Source organism: Parambassis ranga, chromosome 2 (genome assembly GCF_900634625.1).
Source record: "Parambassis ranga chromosome 2, fParRan2.1, whole genome shotgun sequence".
Classification (NCBI taxonomy): Eukaryota; Metazoa; Chordata; class Actinopteri; family Ambassidae; genus Parambassis; species Parambassis ranga.
Window position 1 is genome coordinate 27,861,199 of NC_041023.1, and position 25,871 is coordinate 27,887,069.

The 25,871-nt window shown below is 44.5% G+C and overlaps 4 non-coding genes across 4 annotated transcripts; all 4 read left to right on the forward strand.

The window, feature by feature from the left end:
* The first annotated feature begins 6,800 nt into the window (after window positions 1-6,800).
* Window positions 6,801-6,873, forward strand: trnar-acg (transfer RNA arginine (anticodon ACG)). Its single transcript has one exon. It is a non-coding gene; the product is annotated as a tRNA-Arg (tRNA).
* Window positions 6,874-8,502: 1,629 nt separating this feature from the next.
* On the forward strand, window positions 8,503-8,575 carry trnar-acg (transfer RNA arginine (anticodon ACG)). The gene has a single exon. It is a non-coding gene; the product is annotated as a tRNA-Arg (tRNA).
* Window positions 8,576-10,204: 1,629 nt separating this feature from the next.
* On the forward strand, window positions 10,205-10,277 carry trnar-acg (transfer RNA arginine (anticodon ACG)). Its single transcript has one exon. It is a non-coding gene; the product is annotated as a tRNA-Arg (tRNA).
* Window positions 10,278-11,906: 1,629 nt separating this feature from the next.
* On the forward strand, window positions 11,907-11,979 carry trnar-acg (transfer RNA arginine (anticodon ACG)). The gene has a single exon. It is a non-coding gene; the product is annotated as a tRNA-Arg (tRNA).
* The last annotated feature ends 13,892 nt before the right edge of the window (window positions 11,980-25,871 follow it).

The window sequence follows — 25,871 nt, forward strand, 5'->3', positions numbered from 1 at the left end:
GGGTTTGTGGGGGTTAATCAAGAGTCTGGAGCCATTGATGAGCCTTATATTGCAGACAAGGTCGGTATACAAAAAAGGATGTTAAGAAAAATGCAGATTAACACATTACAGCTTGTTACTAAGGATACAATTATTGTATGCAATCCTGTTCCTCTCAAGCTCTTTCCATATTAGCTAAACAGCGAGCAGATTGCATTTATCCCATTCAATGCATGCATGTGCAATTGGACTATTACAGCAAATGACACGTGAAATTTGTCACATACAAACGGTGTGCATCACTCTCCTTTCGCTTTGTTTTTAATTATAACGTCACCTCGGTAAAATGTCATACAACGACCGATATGTTTCGCGTAATTTCAGTGCAAAATATTAACGCGCCTAGCGGGATTCGAACCGGCGCTCTCGGCGCGATTTGTGGCGCGATTTGTGGCATCAACGTCGACACATGGGCGCTAGCCTTGGCGCAATGGATAACGCGTCTGACTACGGATCAGAAGATTCTAGGTTCGACTCCTGGCTAGCTCGACCAGTTTTTATTTAGGTTGTATTCTACAAGGCTGCAGTTCCTCCTATACAGATTTGGTTTGATGAAGATTCTTAGTCATCCAGGTCAGCAACAGCTTTCATGGACATACGTAGAGAAGATTGAAGCAAGGCGTCTGGACTTGCAGAGTTTTCTTGAAGACCTTTCGCTTCTCATCCAAACAGCTCCATCAGTTCTAACTGTTTGGTAGGGAAACATGGTTTATATGTGGTTGCAGACCTCAGTGGGTGGGTCTGGGTAAAACTTACAAACTAAATGTTTCCATAATTACCTGTGATGATCTGGCTGTGAACATTGTTGTCCTCAAAGGAGTGTCCTTTCTCTTTGAGGTGGAGGTGAACAGCTGAGTCTTGTCCTTGTCCTGGTTCCATGATTACCTGTGATGATCTGGCTGACTGTGCCAGGTGTGTCTAACGACTGGCTAACGACTATGAGACTGCCGGAGGGGGACTGGTAGGCAGCCCTTTGTTCTTGCTGTGAGCATGTGACTTGGAGTGAAACTTCCTGGGAATGGATGGAAGCACTGCATTGTATGTGGTAGAAAGATGACGTCTGAGACCACCACCTCTGTTAAGGGAAGGTTTTTTCAGCTTAACATAGGTGGGTTCCATGACTCCTCTTTCAAACCATCTTTCCTCTCTGTCTAGGATGCGAACATTGTTGTCCTCAAAGGAGTGTCCTTTCTCTTTGAGGTGGAGGTGATCAGCTGAGTCTTGTCCTGAGGAGATGGCTCTCCTGTGCTGAGCCATTCTTCTGTGGAGTGGTTGTTTAGTTTCTCCAATGTACAGATCAGGACATTCCTCACTGCACTGGACTGCATATATCACATTGCTGTGTTTCTCCATGCGAGTTTTATCCTTTGGGTGAACCAGTTTGTGTCTCAGTGTTGTCATCGGTTTGAAATGGGCCGGGATGTCATGGTTGTTGAAGATCCTACAGAGTTTCTCTGATACTCCTGACACATATAGAACGCAGTGTTCCTCCTCTGCCGGTTGTTGTCCTTCTTCCTGCTGTTGGTGGGTCTTCTTTTTTGGCTTTTATAAGTGCCCAGTTGGGATAGCCACATGTTTTTAGAGTCTTCCTGATGTGATGTTGCTCCTTCTTCTTCCCCTCTGAAGCTGGTAGGTACAGTTTGTGCTCTGTGCTGCAGGGTGCTGATGCCTCCCATCTTATGTTCCAGTGGGTGGTAGGAATCAAACAGTAAGTACCGGTGAGTAGGATCCTCTACACCTCCACATTGAGGCTGCTACCCTTCTCAATATGGACTGTCCAGTCCAAAAGGCCAGATTGTTGTCCCTGGTGTCCTCTTGAGTGAACTTTGGTTTGAGGGTTTGAATAAGCCTAGCTTGAGCAAAGCCATCAAGTTTACCTGAGCCTGCCATGACCTCAAATCAAAACAGAGTTGCTGTGATCACAATGCAGAATAAAAACCACTGCATGATCACTGCTGTAGATGTCACCTGCATCTCTGTACTGCTATGAGTTCTAGAGGTTCCATGGAAAGTAATTACTGGTGACTGCACATCACAAAACTATTTGCAGATATTGTAAAAGAGGAATTATATGGTGTGGTGCTGCCGTGCAACAGCTGTTATTATACAGTCTCATGGGGGCTAGTGGCGCCTCCGGCCGCCCGTGTGTCAAGCAAGCCGCCTCCTCCTACAGCCAATCGCGAGGCCGAGTGCTACCACGAATCTACCACGAATTGACCAATGACGGAGCCGCCCTCTACCACGATTCGCCAGCTCCCGCCTACCTCCGCCGACGGCCAACCACGAGGCCGAGTGCTACCACGAATTGACCACGAATTGACCAATGACAGAGCTGCCCTCTACCACGATTCGCCAGCCCCCGCCCCTGGCAACGAGCCGGCCAATCACAGCTCGGACCACTGCTTGAGGCGGATGTGGCCCGGTCACGACGCTGTTGCTATGGCTTCGTCATTGCCTTTTACCGAGCTACGTCGCCGTGGACGGCTATCAGGATAATTTACCCCAGTAACCGTCTGCAAGATTAATTTCTACCGGAGATTCCGACGTGTCGCGGAGATTCCGACGTGTCGGTGAGTGAGTGTCGTTGTGTACATGCTGGTATGTGATTGTAAAGCGCTACGTTTGTGTAGCAATGTATGTATGAACGTACCTAGCCGGTGCTCTACTGGCTAGGATAAATTCACAGTTACCGACGGCTCAGATGGAATAATTGATCATAGACTGGCCTCTGTGTTGTTTACACCTATAAAGCATTTGACTGGGAGAACGCTACATTTAGTGTGTTTTAGCAAACATTTCCATTTACAGCGTTAGCTTCGGCTAATCAGCTACAGACAAGCCTCTTGTTATTGTTAGCTTTAGTTAGCTCTCTCTTTGTCTTCAGTTAGCGTAACTTTCAATGGACTTTTATTACTGCAGTGTAGTGTAGTATTACTGTGTCATAGCATCACTGTATTGGTTTTCAATATCCTATGATCATGTAGTTGTTATAATTAAATTATTGTTTTGTGTTAAAGTGAGGAACTCTCTCTTAGTGTTCTGATAAACATTATGCTTCTCCTCCTTGTTCTTCTATTGTTGTTCTTTTAGGACTATTTACTGACAGACATGGATCCTGAAGCTGGTGGACTACACACCACCAAGGAAATACACTGGTACAGTTTCCTAATGTCTGGAAAAACTCATTTGTATTTAGGTTTAGTGCATATATTAGTACATGACATATGATTTGATGTGTTTGTGTGTATGATTTTCAGGAGAGCTTATGGGGTGGAGTATCTATATGACCAGACAGGCTACGCTTTGCTGGAGCCAGAGGAGTTTGAGGACGGCACTGTCCCCTTGCTGGATGCTCCTCCACTCACTGGTACATCTGCCACAGCACCTCCACTCACTGCAGGCTTTATAATTGTGAATTATAAGACAGCTACTGTAATATCTGGTCATTATTTTTCAAACTAGCATGTACACTTATCTTTTACTGCTATATTTCACACTGCCTTAATTTTCCAGGTGTTTCATGGGGTCCCAAGGGCAGCCAGACCTGTTCGACTCCATTCAAGAAAACTCTACAAGTCCTTGCCTTGCTTCAATCATCTCTATGATTATGACCTGTATTACTGAGACTCTTCATCAGCATACACCAGTGTGTTGTCAACAAAGCCTGTGTGATGGCTGAGACCACCATCCAGCTGCCTGAGGTGAACACAGCAATGCTGGCATGACGGTGAGTAAATCATGAAGTATGTGAACCATGTCAGCTGTATTTGTGGAATATATTGCTTCTGTAAAACTACTGTTTTGTTGTTGTTGTTTTTTTCAGGTACAACAAGCAGAGTCGGGCTCGGGAGACCGAGGTGCTTCAGCAAGCCATTGAGTCTCCAAAGCCATCCACACCTCAGAGAGAAGCTCTCTTGACCATGGCTGCAGGGGACAACCTGCACAGCTTTACCCTGCCAGCCAATACAGCAGAATGGCCAGGTTTAAAAGGCAGCTGGTGTTTGGGGGAGACAGACCCCCATCTCTTCTCTGAATCTTGAGGCCAGCCCGGCATCTGCTTCAGTGCAGCATCCTGCCACCAGCGCAGCATCTTTGCTGCAGTGTATATCAGTGTGTATATAGTGTAAACAAACACATTCTTTTGGTATCAGTTTCCCCCTCTGTGTAATTCAGTTAATAATAATGTTCAGGTAGTTGGGCATGTACAGCTTCATAGCATGATAGTAGATTGAACAACAGGTCTGCCAGACAGTATTGTTTGACCTCTGGAATGTGTGGATTCTTAAAACTGTGAATCTGCCTTTATCACAATTAAATGAGGCTATAAACATTACAAAAGCTTTTGTTCGGTTTTTACAGGATTTGTAAATACAGTCTGATTTCAGTGTTTGTAAATACCATTTAATTTCACAAAATACTTTGATAAAAAATGATGTTTATCCAAATATGAATTTAGACTAATATTAAGAGGCTTTATGAGCAGTAAAGACTGCAAATAAACTCCTACTGGTCCTTTACATGTGCTCAATGTGAGCAATATTCCCCCCAAAAAGTTACTGAAATGGTAATAACAATAAGGTTTTTTTCCATTGTTCTTATATATTTGGGTTTGTGGGGGTTAATCAAGAGTCTGGAGCCATTGATGAGCCTTATATTGCAGACAAGGTCGGTATACAAAAAAGGATGTTAAGAAAAATGCAGATTAACACATTACAGCTTGTTACTAAGGATACAATTATTGTATGCAATCCTGTTCCTCTCAAGCTCTTTCCATATTAGCTAAACAGCGAGCAGATTGCATTTATCCCATTCAATGCATGCATGTGCAATTGGACTATTACAGCAAATGACACGTGAAATTTGTCACATACAAACGGTGTGCATCACTCTCCTTTCGCTTTGTTTTTAATTATAACGTCACCTCGGTAAAATGTCATACAACGACCGATATGTTTCGCGTAATTTCAGTGCAAAATATTAACGCGCCTAGCGGGATTCGAACCGGCGCTCTCGGCGCGATTTGTGGCGCGATTTGTGGCATCAACATCGACACATGGGCGCTAGCCTTGGCGCAATGGATAACGCGTCTGACTACGGATCAGAAGATTCTAGGTTCGACTCCTGGCTAGCTCGACCAGTTTTTATTTAGGTTGTATTCTACAAGGCTGCAGTTCCTCCTATACAGATTTGGTTTGATGAAGATTCTTAGTCATCCAGGTCAGCAACAGCTTTCATGGACATACGTAGAGAAGATTGAAGCAAGGCGTCTGGACTTGCAGAGTTTTCTTGAAGACCTTTCGCTTCTCATCCAAACAGCTCCATCAGTTCTAACTGTTTGGTAGGGAAACATGGTTTATATGTGGTTGCAGACCTCAGTGGGTGGGTCTGGGTAAAACTTACAAACTAAATGTTTCCATAATTACCTGTGATGATCTGGCTGTGAACATTGTTGTCCTCAAAGGAGTGTCCTTTCTCTTTGAGGTGGAGGTGAACAGCTGAGTCTTGTCCTTGTCCTGGTTCCATGATTACCTGTGATGATCTGGCTGACTGTGCCAGGTGTGTCTAACGACTGGCTAACGACTATGAGACTGCCGGAGGGGGACTGGTAGGCAGCCCTTTGTTCTTGCTGTGAGCATGTGACTTGGAGTGAAACTTCCTGGGAATGGATGGAAGCACTGCATTGTATGTGGTAGAAAGATGACGTCTGAGACCACCACCTCTGTTAAGGGAAGGTTTTTTCAGCTTAACATAGGTGGGTTCCATGACTCCTCTTTCAAACCATCTTTCCTCTCTGTCTAGGATGCGAACATTGTTGTCCTCAAAGGAGTGTCCTTTCTCTTTGAGGTGGAGGTGATCAGCTGAGTCTTGTCCTGAGGAGATGGCTCTCCTGTGCTGAGCCATTCTTCTGTGGAGTGGTTGTTTAGTTTCTCCAATGTACAGATCAGGACATTCCTCACTGCACTGGACTGCATATATCACATTGCTGTGTTTCTCCATGCGAGTTTTATCCTTCGGGTGAACCAGTTTGTGTCTCAGTGTTGTCATCGGTTTGAAATGGGCCGGGATGTCATGGTTGTTGAAGATCCTACAGAGTTTCTCTGATACTCCTGACACATATAGAACGCAGTGTTCCTCCTCTGCCGGTTGTTGTCCTTCTTCCTGCTGTTGGTGGGTCTTCTTTTTGGCTTTTATGAGTGCCCAGTTGGGATAGCCACATGTTTTTAGAGTCTTCCTGATGTGATGTTGCTCCTTCTTCTTCCCCTCTGAAGCTGGTAGGTACAGTTTGTGCTCTGTGCTGCAGGGTGCTGATGACTCCCATCTTATGTTCCAGTGGGTGGTAGGAATCAAACAGTAAGTACCGGTGAGTAGGATCCTCTACACCTCCACATTGAGGCTGCTACCCTTCTCAATATGGACTGTCCAGTCCAAAAGGCCAGATTGTTGTCCCTGGTGTCCTCTTGAGTGAACTTTGGTTTGAGGGTTTGAATAAGCCTAGCTTGAGCAAAGCCATCAAGTTTACCTGAGCCTGCCATGACCTCAAATCAAAACAGAGTTGCTGTGATCACAATGCAGAATAAAAACCACTGCATGATCACTGCTGTAGATGTCACCTGCATCTCTGTACTGCTATGAGTTCTAGAGGTTCCATGGAAAGTAATTACTGGTGACTGCACATCACAAAACTATTTGCAGATATTGTAAAAGAGGAATTATATGGTGTGGTGCTGCCGTGCAACAGCTGTTATTATACAGTCTCATGGGGGCTAGTGGCGCAATGGATATCGCGTCTGACTACGGATCAGAAGATTCTAGGTTCGACTCCCTGCTAGCTCGACCAGTTTTTATTTAGGTTGTATTCTACAAGGCTGCAGTTCCTCCTATACAGATTTGGTTTGATGAAGATTCTTAGTCATCCAGGTCAGCAACAGCTTTCATGGACATACGTAGAGAAGATTGAAGCAAGGCGTCTGGACTTGCAGAGTTTTCTTGAAGACCTTTCGCTTCTCATCCAAACAGCTCCATCAGTTCTAACTGTTTGGTAGGGAAACATGGTTTATATGTGGTTGCAGACCTCAGTGGGTGGGTCTGGGTAAAACTTACAAACTAAATGTTTCCATAATTACCTGTGATGATCTGGCTGTGAACATTGTTGTCCTCAAAGGAGTGTCCTTTCTCTTTGAGGTGGAGGTGAACAGCTGAGTCTTGTCCTTGTCCTGGTTCCATGATTACCTGTGATGATCTGGCTGACTGTGCCAGGTGTGTCTAACGACTGGCTAACGACTATGAGACTGCCGGAGGGGGACTGGTAGGCAGCCCTTTGTTCTTGCTGTGAGCATGTGACTTGGAGTGAAACTTCCTGGGAATGGATGGAAGCACTGCATTGTATGTGGTAGAAAGATGACGTCTGAGACCACCACCTCTGTTAAGGGAAGGTTTTTTCAGCTTAACATAGGTGGGTTCCATGACTCCTCTTTCAAACCATCTTTCCTCTCTGTCTAGGATGCGAACATTGTTGTCCTCAAAGGAGTGTCCTTTCTCTTTGAGGTGGAGGTGATCAGCTGAGTCTTGTCCTGAGGAGATGGCTCTCCTGTGCTGAGCCATTCTTCTGTGGAGTGGTTGTTTAGTTTCTCCAATGTACAGATCAGGACATTCCTCACTGCACTGGACTGCATATATCACATTGCTGTGTTTCTCCATGCGAGTTTTATCCTTCGGGTGAACCAGTTTGTGTCTCAGTGTTGTCATCGGTTTGAAATGGGCCGGGATGTCATGGTTGTTGAAGATCCTACAGAGTTTCTCTGATACTCCTGACACATATAGAACGCAGTGTTCCTCCTCTGCCGGTTGTTGTCCTTCTTCCTGCTGTTGGTGGGTCTTCTTTTTTGGCTTTTATGAGTGCCCAGTTGGGATAGCCACATGTTTTTAGAGTCTTCCTGATGTGATGTTGCTCCTTCTTCTTCCCCTCTGAAGCTGGTAGGTACAGTTTGTGCTCTGTGCTGCAGGGTGCTGATGACTCCCATCTTATGTTCCAGTGGGTGGTAGGAATCAAACAGTAAGTACCGGTGAGTAGGATCCTCTACACCTCCACATTGAGGCTGCTACCCTTCTCAATATGGACTGTCCAGTCCAAAAGGCCAGATTGTTGTCCCTGGTGTCCTCTTGAGTGAACTTTGGTTTGAGGGTTTGAATAAGCCTAGCTTGAGCAAAGCCATCAAGTTTACCTGAGCCTGCCATGACCTCAAATCAAAACAGAGTTGCTGTGATCACAATGCAGAATAAAAACCACTGCATGATCACTGCTGTAGATGTCACCTGCATCTCTGTACTGCTATGAGTTCTAGAGGTTCCATGGAAAGTAATTACTGGTGACTGCACATCACAAAACTATTTGCAGATATTGTAAAAGAGGAATTATATGGTGTGGTGCTGCCGTGCAACAGCTGTTATTATACAGTCTCATGGGGGCTAGTGGCGCAATGGATAACGCGTCTGACTACGGATCAGAAGATTCTAGGTTCGACTCCTGGCTAGCTCGACCAGTTTTTATTTAGGTTGTATTCTACAAGGCTGCAGTTCCTCCTATACAGATTTGGTTTGATGAAGATTCTTAGTCATCCAGGTCAGCAACAGCTTTCATGGACATACGTAGAGAAGATTGAAGCAAGGCGTCTGGACTTGCAGAGTTTTCTTGAAGACCTTTCGCTTCTCATCCAAACAGCTCCATCAGTTCTAACTGTTTGGTAGGGAAACATGGTTTATATGTGGTTGCAGACCTCAGTGGGTGGGTCTGGGTAAAACTTACAAACTAAATGTTTCCATAATTACCTGTGATGATCTGGCTGTGAACATTGTTGTCCTCAAAGGAGTGTCCTTTCTCTTTGAGGTGGAGGTGAACAGCTGAGTCTTGTCCTTGTCCTGGTTCCATGATTACCTGTGATGATCTGGCTGACTGTGCCAGGTGTGTCTAACGACTGGCTAACGACTATGAGACTGCCGGAGGGGGACTGGTAGGCAGCCCTTTGTTCTTGCTGTGAGCATGTGACTTGGAGTGAAACTTCCTGGGAATGGATGGAAGCACTGCATTGTATGTGGTAGAAAGATGACGTCTGAGACCACCACCTCTGTTAAGGGAAGGTTTTTTCAGCTTAACATAGGTGGGTTCCATGACTCCTCTTTCAAACCATCTTTCCTCTCTGTCTAGGATGCGAACATTGTTGTCCTCAAAGGAGTGTCCTTTCTCTTTGAGGTGGAGGTGATCAGCTGAGTCTTGTCCTGAGGAGATGGCTCTCCTGTGCTGAGCCATTCTTCTGTGGAGTGGTTGTTTAGTTTCTCCAATGTACAGATCAGGACATTCCTCACTGCACTGGACTGCATATATCACATTGCTGTGTTTCTCCATGCGAGTTTTATCCTTCGGGTGAACCAGTTTGTGTCTCAGTGTTGTCATCGGTTTGAAATGGGCCGGGATGTCATGGTTGTTGAAGATCCTACAGAGTTTCTCTGATACTCCTGACACATATAGAACGCAGTGTTCTTCCTCTGCCGGTTGTTGTCCTTCTTCCTGCTGTTGGTGGGTCTTCTTTTTTGGCTTTTATGAGTGCCCAGTTGGGATAGCCACATGTTTTTAGAGTCTTCCTGATGTGATGTTGCTCCTTCTTCTTCCCCTCTGAAGCTGGTAGGTACAGTTTGTGCTCTGTGCTGCAGGGTGCTGATGACTCCCATCTTATGTTCCAGTGGGTGGTAGGAATCAAACAGTAAGTACCGGTGAGTAGGATCCTCTACACCTCCACATTGAGGCTGCTACCATTCTCAATATGGACTGTCCAGTCCAAAAGGCCAGATTGTTGTCCCTGGTGTCCTCTTGAGTGAACTTTGGTTTGAGGGTTTGAATAAGCCTAGCTTGAGCAAAGCCATCAAGTTTACCTGAGCCTGCCATGACCTCAAATCAAAACAGAGTTGCTGTGATCACAATGCAGAATAAAAACCACTGCATGATCACTGCTGTAGATGTCACCTGCATCTCTGTACTGCTATGAGTTCTAGAGGTTCCATGGAAAGTAATTACTGGTGACTGCACATCACAAAACTATTTGCAGATATTGTAAAAGAGGAATTATATGGTGTGATGCTGCCGTGCAACAGCTGTTATTAAACAGTCTCATGGGGGCTAGTGGCGCAATGGATATCGCGTCTGACTACGGATCAGAAGATTCTAGGTTCGACTCCCTGCTAGCTCGACCAGTTTTTATTTAGGTTGTATTCTACAAGGCTGCAGTTCCTCCTATACAGATTTGGTTTGATGAAGATTCTTAGTCATCCAGGTCAGCAACAGCTTTCATGGACATACGTAGAGAAGATTGAAGCAAGGCGTCTGGACTTGCAGAGTTTTCTTGAAGACCTTTCGCTTCTCATCCAAACAGCTCCATCAGTTCTAACTGTTTGGTAGGGAAACATGGTTTATATGTGGTTGCAGACCTCAGTGGGTGGGTCTGGGTAAAACTTACAAACTAAATGTTTCCATAATTACCTGTGATGATCTGGCTGTGAACATTGTTGTCCTCAAAGGAGTGTCCTTTCTCTTTGAGGTGGAGGTGAACAGCTGAGTCTTGTCCTTGTCCTGGTTCCATGATTACCTGTGATGATCTGGCTGACTGTGCCAGGTGTGTCTAACGACTGGCTAACGACTATGAGACTGCCGGAGGGGGACTGGTAGGCAGCCCTTTGTTCTTGCTGTGAGCATGTGACTTGGAGTGAAACTTCCTGGGAATGGATGGAAGCACTGCATTGTATGTGGTAGAAAGATGACGTCTGAGACCACCACCTCTGTTAAGGGAAGGTTTTTTCAGCTTAACATAGGTGGGTTCCATGACTCCTCTTTCAAACCATCTTTCCTCTCTGTCTAGGATGCGAACATTGTTGTCCTCAAAGGAGTGTCCTTTCTCTTTGAGGTGGAGGTGATCAGCTGAGTCTTGTCCTGAGGAGATGGCTCTCCTGTGCTGAGCCATTCTTCTGTGGAGTGGTTGTTTAGTTTCTCCAATGTACAGATCAGGACATTCCTCACTGCACTGGACTGCATATATCACATTGCTGTGTTTCTCCATGCGAGTTTTATCCTTCGGGTGAACCAGTTTGTGTCTCAGTGTTGTCATCGGTTTTAAATGGGCCGGGATGTCATGGTTGTTGAAGATCCTACAGAGTTTCTCTGATACTCCTGACACATATAGAACGCAGTGTTCTTCCTCTGCCGGTTGTTGTCCTTCTTCCTGCTGTTGGTGGGTCTTCTTTTTTGGCTTTTATGAGTGCCCAGTTGGGATAGCCACATGTTTTTAGAGTCTTCCTGATGTGATGTTGCTCCTTCTTCTTCCCCTCTGAAGCTGGTAGGTACAGTTTGTGCTCTGTGCTGCAGGGTGCTGATGACTCCCATCTTATGTTCCAGTGGGTGGTAGGAATCAAACAGTAAGTACCGGTGAGTAGGATCCTCTACACCTCCACATTGAGGCTGCTACCCTTCTCAATATGGACTGTCCAGTCCAAAAGGCCAGATTGTTGTCCCTGGTGTCCTCTTGAGTGAACTTTGGTTTGAGGGTTTGAATAAGCCTAGCTTGAGCAAAGCCATCAAGTTTACCTGAGCCTGCCATGACCTCAAATCAAAACAGAGTTGCTGTGATCACAATGCAGAATAAAAACCACTGCATGATCACTGCTGTAGATGTCACCTGCATCTCTGTACTGCTATGAGTTCTAGAGGTTCCATGGAAAGTAATTACTGGTGACTGCACATCACAAAACTATTTGCAGATATTGTAAAAGAGGAATTATATGGTGTGGTGCTGCCGTGCAACAGCTGTTATTATACAGTCTCATGGGGGCTAGTGGCGCAATGGATAACGCGTCTGACTACGGATCAGAAGATTCTAGGTTCGACTCCTGGCTAGCTCGACCAGTTTTTATTTAGGTTGTATTCTACAAGGCTGCAGTTCCTCCTATACAGATTTGGTTTGATGAAGATTCTTAGTCATCCAGATCAGCAACAGCTTTCATGGACATACGTAGAGAAGATTGAAGCAAGGCGTCTGGACTTGTAGAGTTTTCTTGAAGACCTTTCGCTTCTCATCCAAACAGCTCCATCAGTTCTAACTGTTTGGTAGGGAAACATGGTTTATATGTGGTTGCAGACCTCAGTGGGTGGGTCTGGGTAAAACTTACAAACTAAATGTTTCCATAATTACCTGTGATGATCTGGCTGTGAACATTGTTGTCCTCAAAGGAGTGTCCTTTCTCTTTGAGGTGGAGGTGAACAGCTGAGTCTTGTCCTTGTCCTGGTTACATGATTACCTGTGATGATCTGGTTGACTGTGCCAGGTGTGTCTAACGACTGGCTAACGACTATGAGACTGCCGGAGGGGGACTGGTAGGCAGCCCTTTGTTCTTGCTGTGAGCATGTGACTTGGAGTGAAACTTCCTGGGAATGGATGGAAGCACTGCATTGTATGTGGTAGAAAGATGATGTCTGAGACCACCACCTCTGTTAAGGGAAGGTTTTTTTAGCTTAACATAGATGGGTTCCTTGACTCCTCTTTCAAGCCATCTTTCCTCTCTGTCTAGGATGTGAACATTGTTGTCTTCAATGCACCAACCTCAAGTGAGTCAGCTGACCCGAGTGCTTCGGAGACGCACGTAAGAGAGAGGCAAGAGGGGAGGGCTCCATGCTAGGCTAAAAGCCCATGCTAGCCGACCACCGCTACCCAGCCTCCTTCTAGCTAATGTGCGGTCTCTGGATAACAAACTGGATGAACTTAGAGTCAGAATAACAACACAGCGAGAAATAAGAGTTTTCACTGAAACCTGGCTCTCAGAGAACATCCCAGATTCTGCCGTTCAGCTACAGCACTCCATTCACAGAGGAGACCAGACAGTAGGCTCCGGTAAGGCGAAAGGGGGAGGTGTGTGTGTGTTTATCAACAACACGTGGTGTGAAGATGTATGGACTGTTCATAAGCACTGTTTGCCTGATGTGGATTTTTTAATACTGAAGTGCCATCTGTATTACCTACCAAGGGAGTTTACATTTGTGTTTTTGGCCGCTGTTTACATTCCTCTGCGAGCCAACTCTACAGCGGCACTCAGCAAGCTTAATGACGTCATCAGCGCAATAAAGACGGCTCACCCTGACACTGTTTTTATTGCTGCAGGTGACTTTAACCAGTGTAATTTACGGACTGTATTTCCCAAATACCACCAACATGTAGACATTCCCACCCGTGATAAGAACACCTTGGATCACGCATACACAAACATATAGGGTGCATACAGGGCCGCACCCCACCCCCACTTCGGGCACTTAGACCAGTGGTCCCCAACCACCGGGCCGGGGACCGGTACCGGTCCGTGGGTCATTTGGTACCGGGCCACACAGAAAGACTGAGCAAAAAATATATTATTCATTATCTGAGTCTGAAAGTTTCATTTTATAAATCGATCAGATTCATCCGCCTGTGCCTTTAAGCACCTGCCCAAACGCTTGTCTCGGTCACGGGATACGACACCCCAAAATTAAGCCCACAAGCTACCAAAAATGAATAAAAAACAAACGTCTAACGAGGAAAAGGCCTAACGAGGAGCCAGAAGAAGAGGAGCCTACCCCTTCAAAGAAAAAGAAACCTGCATTTAAAAGACTGTATCAGGAGTCCTATACAGATTTATTTAACAGGTGATTCTCACACACCAAGTCCGCTCTGAGTAATATGTGGCGACAGACTCGCAAATGAGGCAACAAAGCCTTCAAAACTGCTTTGGCACTTAAGACCAAGCACCCTGCATTAAAAGACAAGCCATGGAGTTTTTTTGAAAGAAGAAAACATGAACAAGAAGGACAGAAGCAATTAATGACGGCCAAAACAAAATTACGGAGTGGACTAGACATAAGAAACACGCTTCGGGTGTCATTGTCTTCCATTATCCCCAGATGGGACCGCCTCGTTGAGAAAGCTCAAAGGCTCCCACTAATTAAGCATAAGAGTAAGTTGTCTTTGTATGCACTTTGGTTTTATTTTATTTATTTTTTTCTGTGCCGGGCCATAAAAATATTGTTTTACATGATACCGGTCTGTGGTGCAAAAAAGGTTGTGGACCGCTGACTTAGACCACATCTCTTTGTTCCTGTACCCGGCCTACTGACAAAGACTCAAACAATCAAATCCGGTCACCAAACAGGTTAAGCTCTGGAAACCTGAGACTGAGGGCACTCTGCAGGACTGTTTTGCTACCACAGACTGGGATGTGTTTAAAGCTGCAGCCACTCTGGAGGACTCTTCTGTCAGTGTTCAGGATTATGCCGACTATGTGACTGGGTACATCAGCACTTGTGTGGATAACATTGTGTCTACCATTCAAGTCAGGAAGTTTCCCAACCAGAAGCCCTGGATAAACAGTCAGGTATGTCAGATGCTGCATGCTCGCTCCACTGCATTTACATCTGGCAGTGAGACTGAGTACAAAGCTGCGAAGTACGGACTGAGAAAGGCCATCACAGCAGCGCATATGGCAGGGCTTGCAGCACATCACAGACTACAGGAGCAGCTCTAACACCATCAGCGCCGCAGACAGCCTGCCTGATGACCTCAACACTTTTCACACCTGCATCGAGACCTCCACTGCCCACACAGAGAGGAGGCCCACAGACATCTGGACCACTGCACCACCCTCACCCCCACTAGTCGTCTCATCAGCCCAGGTGAACAAAGCTCTGAGGAGGATCAGCCCCTGCAAAGCGGCAGGACCAGACAACATTCCTGGATGAGCCCTCAGAGCATGTGCTAATGAGCTGACAGACACTCTCACCTCCATATTCAACCTCTCCCTCACCCAGAGAATTGTCCCCTCCTGCTTCAAGACCACTATTATCGTCCCCCTCCCCAAGAAGAGCCCTCCACCTGCTTGAATGACTACAGGCCAGTAGCACTCACTCCAATTATTATGAAGTGCTTTGAGAGAGTGGTGCTGAACCACATTCAGAGCAGCATCCTGGACACACTGGACCCCCTGCAGTACGCCTACCGGCCCAACAGGTCCACCTCAGATGCCATCACCGCAGCCCTGCACATCTCCCTCTCACACCTGGAGAATAAAGACTCCTACATCAGAATGCTCTTTATTGACTACAGCTCCGCGTTTAATACAGTCATCCCCCAAAAGCTCACCCACAAACTGTTCTCCCTCGGACTACACCCCATCCTCTGTGACTGGCTCCTGGACTTTCTGACTGGCAGGCCTCAATCTGTCAGAATAGGGAACAGGACATCAGCCAGTATCATCACAAACATTGGCACACCACAGGGCTGTGTCCTCAGTCCCATCCTCTACACCCTGTTCACCCATGACTGCGTGGCCTCCCAGACAGACAACATCATCCTGAAGTTTGCAGACAACACCGCCATGATAGGTCGCATCACAGGCGGGGACGAGGCAGCCTACAGGAGGGAGGTGGCCACTCTGGTGACATGGTGTGAGGACAACAACCTCACCCTCAATACGGACAAGACTAAGGAGATGATAGTGGACATGAGGAAAGAGAGGACACCTCATCAGCCACTGTTTATCCGGGGACTGGAAGGGCAGAGGCTGAGCAGCTTCAAGTATCTGGGGGGCTGCGTCGTTGAGTCCATCCTGACCAGCTGCATCACCGTGTGTTACGGCAGCTCTACCGCCATGGACCGCAAACGCCTGCAGAGAGTGGTGAAGACTGCGTCTAAGATCACCAGGACTCCTCTGCCCTCTCTGCAGAGCATCTACCAGTGCAGAGTCCACAGGAGAGCTGCCTCCATCATCGGGGTGGGTGGGGTCCTTGATGATGGAGGCAGCTCTCCTGTTGACGAAGTGCAGGACCACCAGACTCAGGATTTCTTTCTTCCCCTCCGCCATCAGACTCCTACACAGCTGACAGGAGTCTGTAAAAAATGGACTGTATCCCGCACATACATACTGACATGTAACACACATACACACTGTTTACATGCTGACATATTTACATGCAGTAACTGCAATACTGTTTATCTATTTATTTCTTTATGCACCTTATCCAATCCAATAACTGCACATGTACAATTGTTTACCTCCTGACAGTTTTTGCACTATGATTCATTCTCTGCTCAATTTGCACAACAGCTGATGTAGCACACATGCACATTTATGCACATTTATATGTATATAGCTTCATTTACTTCCATAGTTTATATTTTGTGTACTTATTTGCATATTTTTGCTCTTGAAATTGCTCTTTTGCTAATTATTCTATTTTGACTTCTTAAACCTTTATTGCATTCAGTGTGAGCAGCAAAGTAAGAATTTCATTGTACAGGGAAACCAGTTCCTATACTGTGCATATGACAATAAACGCTTTGAATCTTGAAGAATATTTCCCTCTGGGGAGCTATTACCACCTGACCATGTTCCAACAATTAAACTAGACCACAGGCTCCGTATGACCAATCAGACCTACCCATGCTGCAACTTGCATGCACACACAAACAGAAGAACTTCGACAAGAAGACATGCAAAAACAATGGTGATGCACACAGTATAGGTTGTATTACATATGACTACCAGTTTTTAACTTGCTGGGATATAAGTTGAATGTTTATTATTGTTTAGAATTTTATTAGGTTTTTATTTTTATTTTACCTTATTTTATATTTCTAACCTGTTTTTGAGTATACATGGAGCACCTGGAATGCAAGCAATTTCCCCCTGGAATCGAATAAAGTATTTCTGATTCTGATTCTGATAATCGAAAAATGGCAGAAGCAAGCACCAGAACAGAAGAAGAGGACACAACAGAAGACACAAATGTAGACGAACACACCTGGCCTCGCATTGGCAGCATGTTCAGCTTGCGCAAATCACCAAAAAAACAGCTTTCTTATGCGGTGCCTGCTCTGCCTTCCAAATCAGACAGACCTTTTGGCGTACAAACTCAACATCAAACAACAAACTTTAACACCCATATAAATATATATATATAATATATAATAATCTTATGTGGCAGCAAGATGATGTCTGAGTGCGCCACTTCTGTCAAGAGAAGGTTTTCCCACTTAACATAGATGGTTTTACTGACTCCTTTCTCCTTTTCTCCTTTCAAACCAACTGTCCTCTCTGTCTATAATGTGAATATTACTGTCCTCAAAAGAGCGTCCTTTTTCTGATCTTTCTTTCTAACACGTCTGACTACAGATCAGAAGATTCTAGGTTCAACTTCTGGCTAACTTGACCAAATGTTTTTATTCACCTTGTATTCTGCAAAGTCTGAAAGATAGATGTGTCATTCAATCTGTTGTGTGTTGATGTACCATCGGAGTGATTCTGGAAATACAGTTTGGAGGCTGAAAAACTCCATAGTGTTGCTTTAAGTTAAAAGTAATACATTTTGATTGTGCTGAGTTTTTTTTACCTGGGGTAACAGTACAGACTTGACAATTAGGGCATTTTCCAGCATTAGTCCAGAAGCGCCCTTGTAACAGATCAAAGTGCAGTAGGGTGCTGATTCTCAGCAGAGGCCTAGGCTATTACTCTGCACCAGTAAACCAGCAATTCTGCTCCTCTGCACCATGCACAGCTGATGCCTATTAACTGTAGGGCTGCATTAACCTTTGTCCACTTCTGGAGCGACTCCAGTGATGAGTTTTGATAGGGAACTGGCTCAATGTGTTTGTTTAGAAACATGTGACAGAACAAATATAGGAAATAAGTAGTCCACATCATAAAAATCACAACTGATGTGATCCCATTTAGTGGAGGGGCAGACTATGAAATTTCATTGTGTGGGGGACAATCAGGACAAATTAAACTGAGGACAACAGAAGAGGGGTTGAAATTCTGAGAACCTTGGCACACAGGGTCTATTCTTTATCTGTGTCATATAGAATTTCAATAGTTGGCAAGGGGTATTTGAAGTGTCACTGTCATGCACACTGAATAGAAGTGTGTAGTGCTATGTGGTCCTTTGGTCTCTAGCCTGCACCAACAGCCAGAGAAGGGTCAAAAGTTGTAGTTCAACTGTAGCCTCTAGGGGCTGGTTACAAAAGTGAGTTAATCCCAATAGACCTCCATGATGAAATGTCCAACCTTACAGCAGGAATACCCATAGTTTCACCATAGTTATATATGTGGTAGATCTGCATGAAGTCCACTACAGGTTAGTGATGATTTTATGATTGGAAAATAGTTATTAATTCACATCTGGTGATTAGAAATAGGAAAAATGATAAATATGCCACGTTCAGTGTATTCCCATATGTAAGTTTGTCAGTTTTTCAGGTCTTTGTGTCAACTTTTTTTTTTTTAAATAAACACAGTAATTTCCACTATATTCCTGTGGCAATTTCCGTCATGTGCACTCCTCCACCTTCACACTGTGACTCAGTTAAAACGTTCCTGACTTCAGGGCCAGTTTTTTTTCCTTCCAGGCATTTCATTTTGACAGTGAAACCCATTTTATAAGGCACTCTGTGTGTAATTGCTCTCATAATAGGCAGGTCCCTCTGTGGTGAAAATAAATCCTGTCAGAGCTGAAAGTGTATCTGCTTCCTGCTCTGTGTTTGAAGGAAAACATCCTTACAGGGCCGAGCCGCCTCCTAATCAAATGTGACCCTTTTTCCACTCACCCAAGTAAATAATGGCTTTCCCTTCCCTGCCCGGGGTGCTCTCTCTTCTCCTGTCTTACAAACAATAACACCTTAAATAAGAGTGTGTGATTAAATTAATTTATATTAAACATCAGGGAAGAACATTTTTCAAATTAGATTCATTATAAACGTCCGAACCTCCCACTCACAGGGTGTATATCATGGAACAAACAGAGGTCACAATGGACATTCAAATGAGCTGCTGTTACACAACTAGCTGTGCAAGTTAGTGCTACATGGATGAAATAGGCCAGGGGTGCCCACATCGTCTTCTACTTTGGGCTGGGTGAATGGGTGGCCGTCTTACACACACCTCCGACACATCTTTTATATTCCATTTCGTGTTTTATTTTCAAAGCTGAACAAAAGGTCTTAAAAAATACAAAATAATTGAACTCAAATGAAAACCACTCAAAACTAATAACGCTTGGCCAAAGGTGGTCAAGAAACTGTTTGCCACCTTCTTCCACCCCCGCGCTCACTCCAAACATTTTTCCCATTCATAAAAATCCTGGCGCTGCCCTTATGACGTCACCTCCACTTCCCGTAAAAACCCTAACTATGATTTGTTATGTGTAGCAAAATAATAATAATGGCACAGCTTTCAAATATACTAAATAACCCAAAACAATATTGTACAGTGCCAAATAATCAAAAAATGGCTACAACATTCCGGCCCCTAATTCTTGTACAACAAGTAATTACATTACATTCTATAAGTAGCCATTTCATCAACTTAAAAAAGGCTCCATCTTAGATGCCTATTGAAATCATCCTCAAAAAACAAAGGTTCAAAACGTCAACAAATGTCTTTGTACTTGCAGAGTCAGAGGTTATACCATGACTCACAGAAGGCAAACATTTACAGCTGCCTTTACACTGCCTCCATAAGAAGGCAGATCTTACTAATGGGCTTCTCCAGTTCGCTTGTTTGTGTCTTGATACAAACTCACCGAACAAATCCTTTGGAATCTGCCATGACTTTTATGATGCGTCCAACTGTCCAAGAATTTCTTGGAGCAGAGCCATCTACGATAAGCACCACATCCCCAACAGCAAAATTCCTCCTAACTTTGTTCCATTTTTGCCGCTCCTGCAACATTGGAAGGTATTCTTGAATCCATCTTTTCCAGAATAGATCGGCAATGTACTGAACCTGCCTCCAGCGTCTCCGAATGTACAGGTCCTCCTTTCTGAACAGTCCAGGTGGCAGTATTGGTTTACCCTTTAGCTGCAGTATGTGGTTGGGAGTTAAAGCTTCCATATCATTCGGATCATCTGAGGAGGGAGTGATTGGGCGATCATTCAGTATTGCCTCTACCTCACAAAGAATGGTCTGCAGAGATTCATCATCAAGTGTTTGCTGTTTTAACACTGAGTTTAACACTTTCTTGATTTCCTGCACTAGGCGCTCCCACACGCCTCCATGATGGGCTCCATATGGTGGATTGAATGTCCATTTTATACCATCTTGTATTAAAATGTTTTGGATTTTGCTTTGATTTAGTTCTGAAATGGCCTGCTTTAACTCTCGATTTGAGCTGACGAAATTGGTTCCATTATCAGACTGGATTTCCTTTACTTGGCCCCTGCGGCACACAAATCTTCTTATTGCACTTATGCAGGAATCTGTGTCAAGGGAATGTGCCACCTCCAGGTGAACTGCACGACAAACAAGGCAGGTGAACAATACTCCATATCTTTTGACAGTGCTCCTTCCTCTCTTTATTTCTATGGGTATAAAATATAGTCTAGGCCAACATTTGTAAACGGTGGAGAATCAGCTGATATTCTGTCAGCAGGGAGATCAGCCATTTTTGTTCACCTGGTTTTTGTCGCTGTTGTTGACACACCATACATTCTCTAATGATTCTTCTTGCTGCAGAGTTTGCATGTGGGATCCAGTAACGCCGACGAAGGGTGGAAAGCATATGATTTCTTCCTCTATGGCCGACCTTTTGGTGGACATAGTGTAGAATGAGGTTTGACACATGACATGCTTTTGGCACTCCATCAGCAATAACTGGATCAAGTTTATATAGGTGGCTTGATTTTTTAACAGTTCCATTGCCCAGGGCGTCTATCTCATCTCCATAATGTTTTCTCTGGACAAAGCACACAATGGCCTCTTCCGCTATAGAGATGTCACCAGCTGAAAGCTGTGGGCTCTCCTTGTTATCTTTCTTTACACCTGTTTCCACACTGTGTGTTTTTATCACTTTGTCTGTTCTGTGTTTGTAGTTGAAGCCTTTTCTTAAGCTTTAGCATCCAAGCCACAGCCCGTCTTAGCTTAGTCCAGCTGGAAAAGTATGTTAGCAGCTTAGTGGTAGGACATGTCTCTTGCTTCAACACTGCTGCACAAGACAGGACCTCATCTTTTATCTTTGAGTCAGCATCTATATGGGCAGACACTTTACCATCCAAGACTACAGGCCACTGACAAGGAGGTTTACTAAGAAAATCAGGGCCACTGATCCAGCAAGACTTTAGGAAAGGGCCCACCCTCATGCCCCGAGAGGCTGCATCTGCAGGATTCAGTTTGGTGTTAATGTGTCTCCACTGAGTGACACTAGAGAGAGCTGTAATAATGGACACTCTGTTGGCCACATAGGTTTTAAACCGTGTGGTTGTGTTTGCAATATACTTCAAAACAGTCATGTTGTCTGACCAGAAGACTGATTCACTCAGGTTAAGTTCCAGTTGAGTTGATAGCATCTTGTCTAAACGCACAGCTAAAACTGCAGCTGCAAGCTCCAATCGGGGTATAGTGACTTGTTTAAGTGGTGCCACTCTTGCCTTTCCAATGACGAAGGCAACACACACTTCCTGCTTGATATTTGACAGTCGAAGATATGACACAGCACCAAATCCAGCTTCACTGGCATCACAAAAGTGATGCAGCTGTGCCACTGTTATTTCCCCAAAGGCTTTGGGCATGAAACAGCGACCTACACTGAATGAATCAAGCAGTTCTAAGTCCTCCATCCAACTCTTCCAAGTCTGCGCCATCTCCACTGGAATTGCTTCATCCCAACCAAATTTCATCTTACACAGGTTTTGCAAAATTTGCTTTGCAGTGAGAATGACTGGAGCTAAAAAACCCAAACAATCAAATATGGAACTTACAGTAGACAGAATTCCACGCCTTGTCGCTGGCTTGTGTTTGCTTGTGATGCTGAAGGTGAAGACGTCCTGTTCAACATCCCACTGGACTCCCAAAGCTCTTTCCATAGGAAGGTGGTCCTGGGTGAGGTCCAGCGTCTTTGCTCCTTTAGCTCTGTTTTCCTCAGGAATCACAGACAGGACAGAACAATGATTGCAAACCCACTTATTGAGTACAAAGCCCCCTTTAGCACACACTTCACTGAGTTGATGGTACAGGCATATGGCTTGTTGCACAGACTGAACAGACTTTAGACAATCATCAACATAAAAGTTCTGCCTGATTGTGTTTATGACATGCTCTGGATAGAGGCTCTCATTGTCACTGGCAGTTTTTAACAGAGCATATGAGGCACAGCTGGGAGAGGACACTGCTCCAAAAATGTGAACTAACATTCTGTGTTCAGTAAGGTCTCTAGAGATGTCACCATCAGGCCACCAGAGAAAGTGCAGATAATTTATGTCTTCCTCAGCCACTCTGACTTGGTGAAACATGCCTTTAATGTCTGTCATAAGGGCTATAGGACCTTGACGAAAGCGAAGGAGCACTCCTAACAAGCTGTTTGTCAAATCTGGCCCCTGTAACAGCTCCTTGTTTAGAGATGTTCCAGCAAAGGTTGAGGCACAGTCATATACAACACGCAGTGTTTTCTTTTGGGGGTGATAGACCCCATGATGGGGGATGTACCACACCTTTCCATCTTCATGCTCCAGCTGATCAGGTGGTATGATCTCTGCATGGCCTTCAGCACAGACATTACTCATGAAGTCTTTGTATTCTTCAAAGAAAGGCAGATTTCTTTTAAATCTTTTCAACAGGTATTGCGCCCTCTGCTGGGCCACCTGTCTATTGTTGGGCATTCTTACTTCAGGGTTACGAAAGGGCAGCTTCAAATGGTAGTGGCCATCTTTGAGCTCTGCTGATGTCGACATTATGTCCATAAACTGCTTATCTTCTACAGACATCTCTGTGCGTTCATCACAGTGCTGCTCCACAAAGTCTTGGTTATACTGTCTTTGAAACATTTCTTCCAGGTTACTTATAGAGATCCTGTTGACTTGAACAGAAGTAACATCACTTTCACTCTCTTCACTAAGAGTGAGTGGTCCATTGATGACCCACCCAAGACGAGTTAGCACAGCATAGGGTCCACTACCCTCACTGTTAACAATTCTTAAAGGTTCTAATGGCTTGGGTGCATTCACGCCAATAAGCAGCCCAATGCTTGCATCTATTGCCATTATTTCCACCTCGTTCAGATAAGGCCATTTTCTTACATCTTCCTCTTTAGGGATGTTTTCTTCTGTGACAGGAATTGACTTTTGTGAATAAACATCAGGGAGCCTAAGAAATGTGCTTTCTTTTAAAGCAGCTACTTCCAAACCAGAGACCCTATAGCTACCTACAGGTCCTTCTTGCCCCATGGTCTTGAGCAGTATTTCCACCTTTTTTCCAGTTGCATTTAACTGCATCATTAGTGCCTCAGTGCAAAATGTTGCAGAGCTGCCTGGATCAAGAAAGGCATAAGTCTCCACAACTTTGTTTCCTTTTTCTAATTTTACTTTCACAGGAACAACCGACAATGCACATTCACTTATTCCGGCCCCAGTATGGCTCTCTGAATTTAAGGAAACCAGAGCACTGGACATGGATGCTTCCTTTGACTCCATCTTCACTTGGGACTGTCTTGGCGTTTCAATGTGCAGGACTGTTGGGTGATTCTTTTGGCAGGTCTGGCAGGACATACGCTGTGGACAGCTTTCACTCATGTGCCCTTTTTTTAAACAGCCAAAGCATAAACCATTGGTCCTAATGAATTGAATTTTTTATTTATTGGACTTCTGTTGAAAGGCATTACACTTCTCCAGGAAGTGATCTTTGTTACAAAACAAGCAATAAGTTTGACAAACTATGGCAGGCTCAAGATTTGACTGGTTATGGTCAAACTTGACTTTGTTACTCGGCTGCTCTGCCACTGGAGCTACAGATGTAGCAAAACTACTGCTTTTAGCTTTGTAAACTGGCTTTGTTGCTTTTGAGATTACCCTTTCTCTTGGGCACTCAACAAAGACAGGATCTAATGCAGCTCTCACTTGCTTTTCCAGGAACTCCAGAAGATCTTTAAGTTTTGCTCTGCGGTGACGCTTTTCTTTTAAGTTGCAAACCACCATCCTCCACTTATCACGAATCCTGAAAGGCAACTTAGACACAATAATTCTCATGTTAGTTGAGTTTTCTAGCTCATCAACAAATCCTGCTTCATCCATGGTGTTAAAGCAACTTCTCAGGAAGAATGTATAGGACCGTAAAGCTGCAACATCATCTGGTTTTACAACTGACCAATTCAGTGCTTTATCCACAAATGCAGATGTTATTTTGAATCTGTTACCAAAGCTCCATTCAAGCTGCTCCTTTGCCTTTTCATATGCAGTCTGTGGATTCATGTGCATGCAGCTCCGCACAAGATTTCTGGGCTGCCCAGTTGTAAATTGCTCTAAGTAACAAATCCTGTCCTGCATATTGTCAGTTTTGGCTTCAACTCCTTGTTCAAATGCTTTAATGAAGGATCTAAACTGTAAAGGATCACCATCAAAGATGGGAATTTGAACACATGGAAGAAGTGCTAGTTTTTGCTGCTTTACAATCATTTCGGTTAACTCATTTTGCTTTCTCATCACTTCAGCAATAGCGCTGCTGCCAAAGTTAGTAGTGTCACCTAGAGTGTGAATTTGTGTGGTACTCTCTTCTGCTTTCAGCGGTAATGATTGAGTTGAAGTACTTGGTTGCAATGACAAGAGAGGTACAACAGGTGGCGACATTTTACTTGTTCTCTGAGTCTTTTGCACTGTTGCAAGGGGTTTAAACTCAGTGGATGCTTCTGATGCGGCTGTAAATATACTGTCCAGTCCAATTTGAGTCCTGGAATCCTCCACATGTTCCTGCAGTGATGTGTAGACCTGCACCTTTGCATCGGCCACAGCCAGATCAGTCATTACTGCCAAAGCTTCCTTTCGTGCCTTTAACTGGGCTTCTTCGAGATCCAGAGCATGCTTCTTTTCCAGAGCTTCCGCCTGCGCTCTTAAAGTGGCTCTTTCCACCTCGGCTTGTATGCGCGCTGCAGATGCCTTAGACACTCTGCTTTTCTTGCTTGAGGCTGTACTGCTAGCAGAGCTCTTACTAGAAGTCCTGCTGGTTGCCTTGGCGGAAGGCTGATCAGCGGCCTTGCCCTTACATTCTGTTTCTCCAATTTGAGATATAGAATCCTGAGGCTCCACAGCATTTGAATCACCATCTGATGCTTCACCATTTTCATCCATCCAGATGTGAACCTTTTCCACAAACGCTTTAAAATGAAGCAATTTAGGTTCGTACCAATCACTGTGGTCCTCGTCTCTTTCATCTTCATTCAACAAACTTTGAACTGCAACTTGCAAATCCATAAATTGTTCCAAATAAGTATCAAACATCTGCATAGTTTCTTTGATTACATCTTTGGGTTGCCCAGCATCAATTAAAGCATCAATTTCATTTCTTTTTCGAGTGAGGAATCCGAGCTTCCCTCTGTGCGACTTAATCAAACTTAGGAGCTCCCGTTCCTTTTCCATTTCTTGCTCAGCGTCCTTATCTATATTATCTTCAAATTTCGATTTACTTAGTCTTTCATTGTTCATCAAAATAGTTTCATTTTACCACAGAGTTGCAGGTCCAACGAAATCCAAACGTCCAACATCCAATAATTACATGCCGCCAGGTGAAGCGTTTACTCACGCTGCGCGTCCTCTCCAATTTGTTTTTTGTTTTAAACTCCAACAATCCAGCTATTTCAGGGAAAACTCCAAAAAGTCCAAATAGTTTCTTGACTTAGATGTCTCGGCTTTTTCTTTGTCTTCGTCTTCTACTTTGGGCTGGGTGAATGGGTGGCCGTCTTACACACACCTCCGACACATCTTTTATATTCCATTTCGTGTTTTATTTTCAAAGCTGAA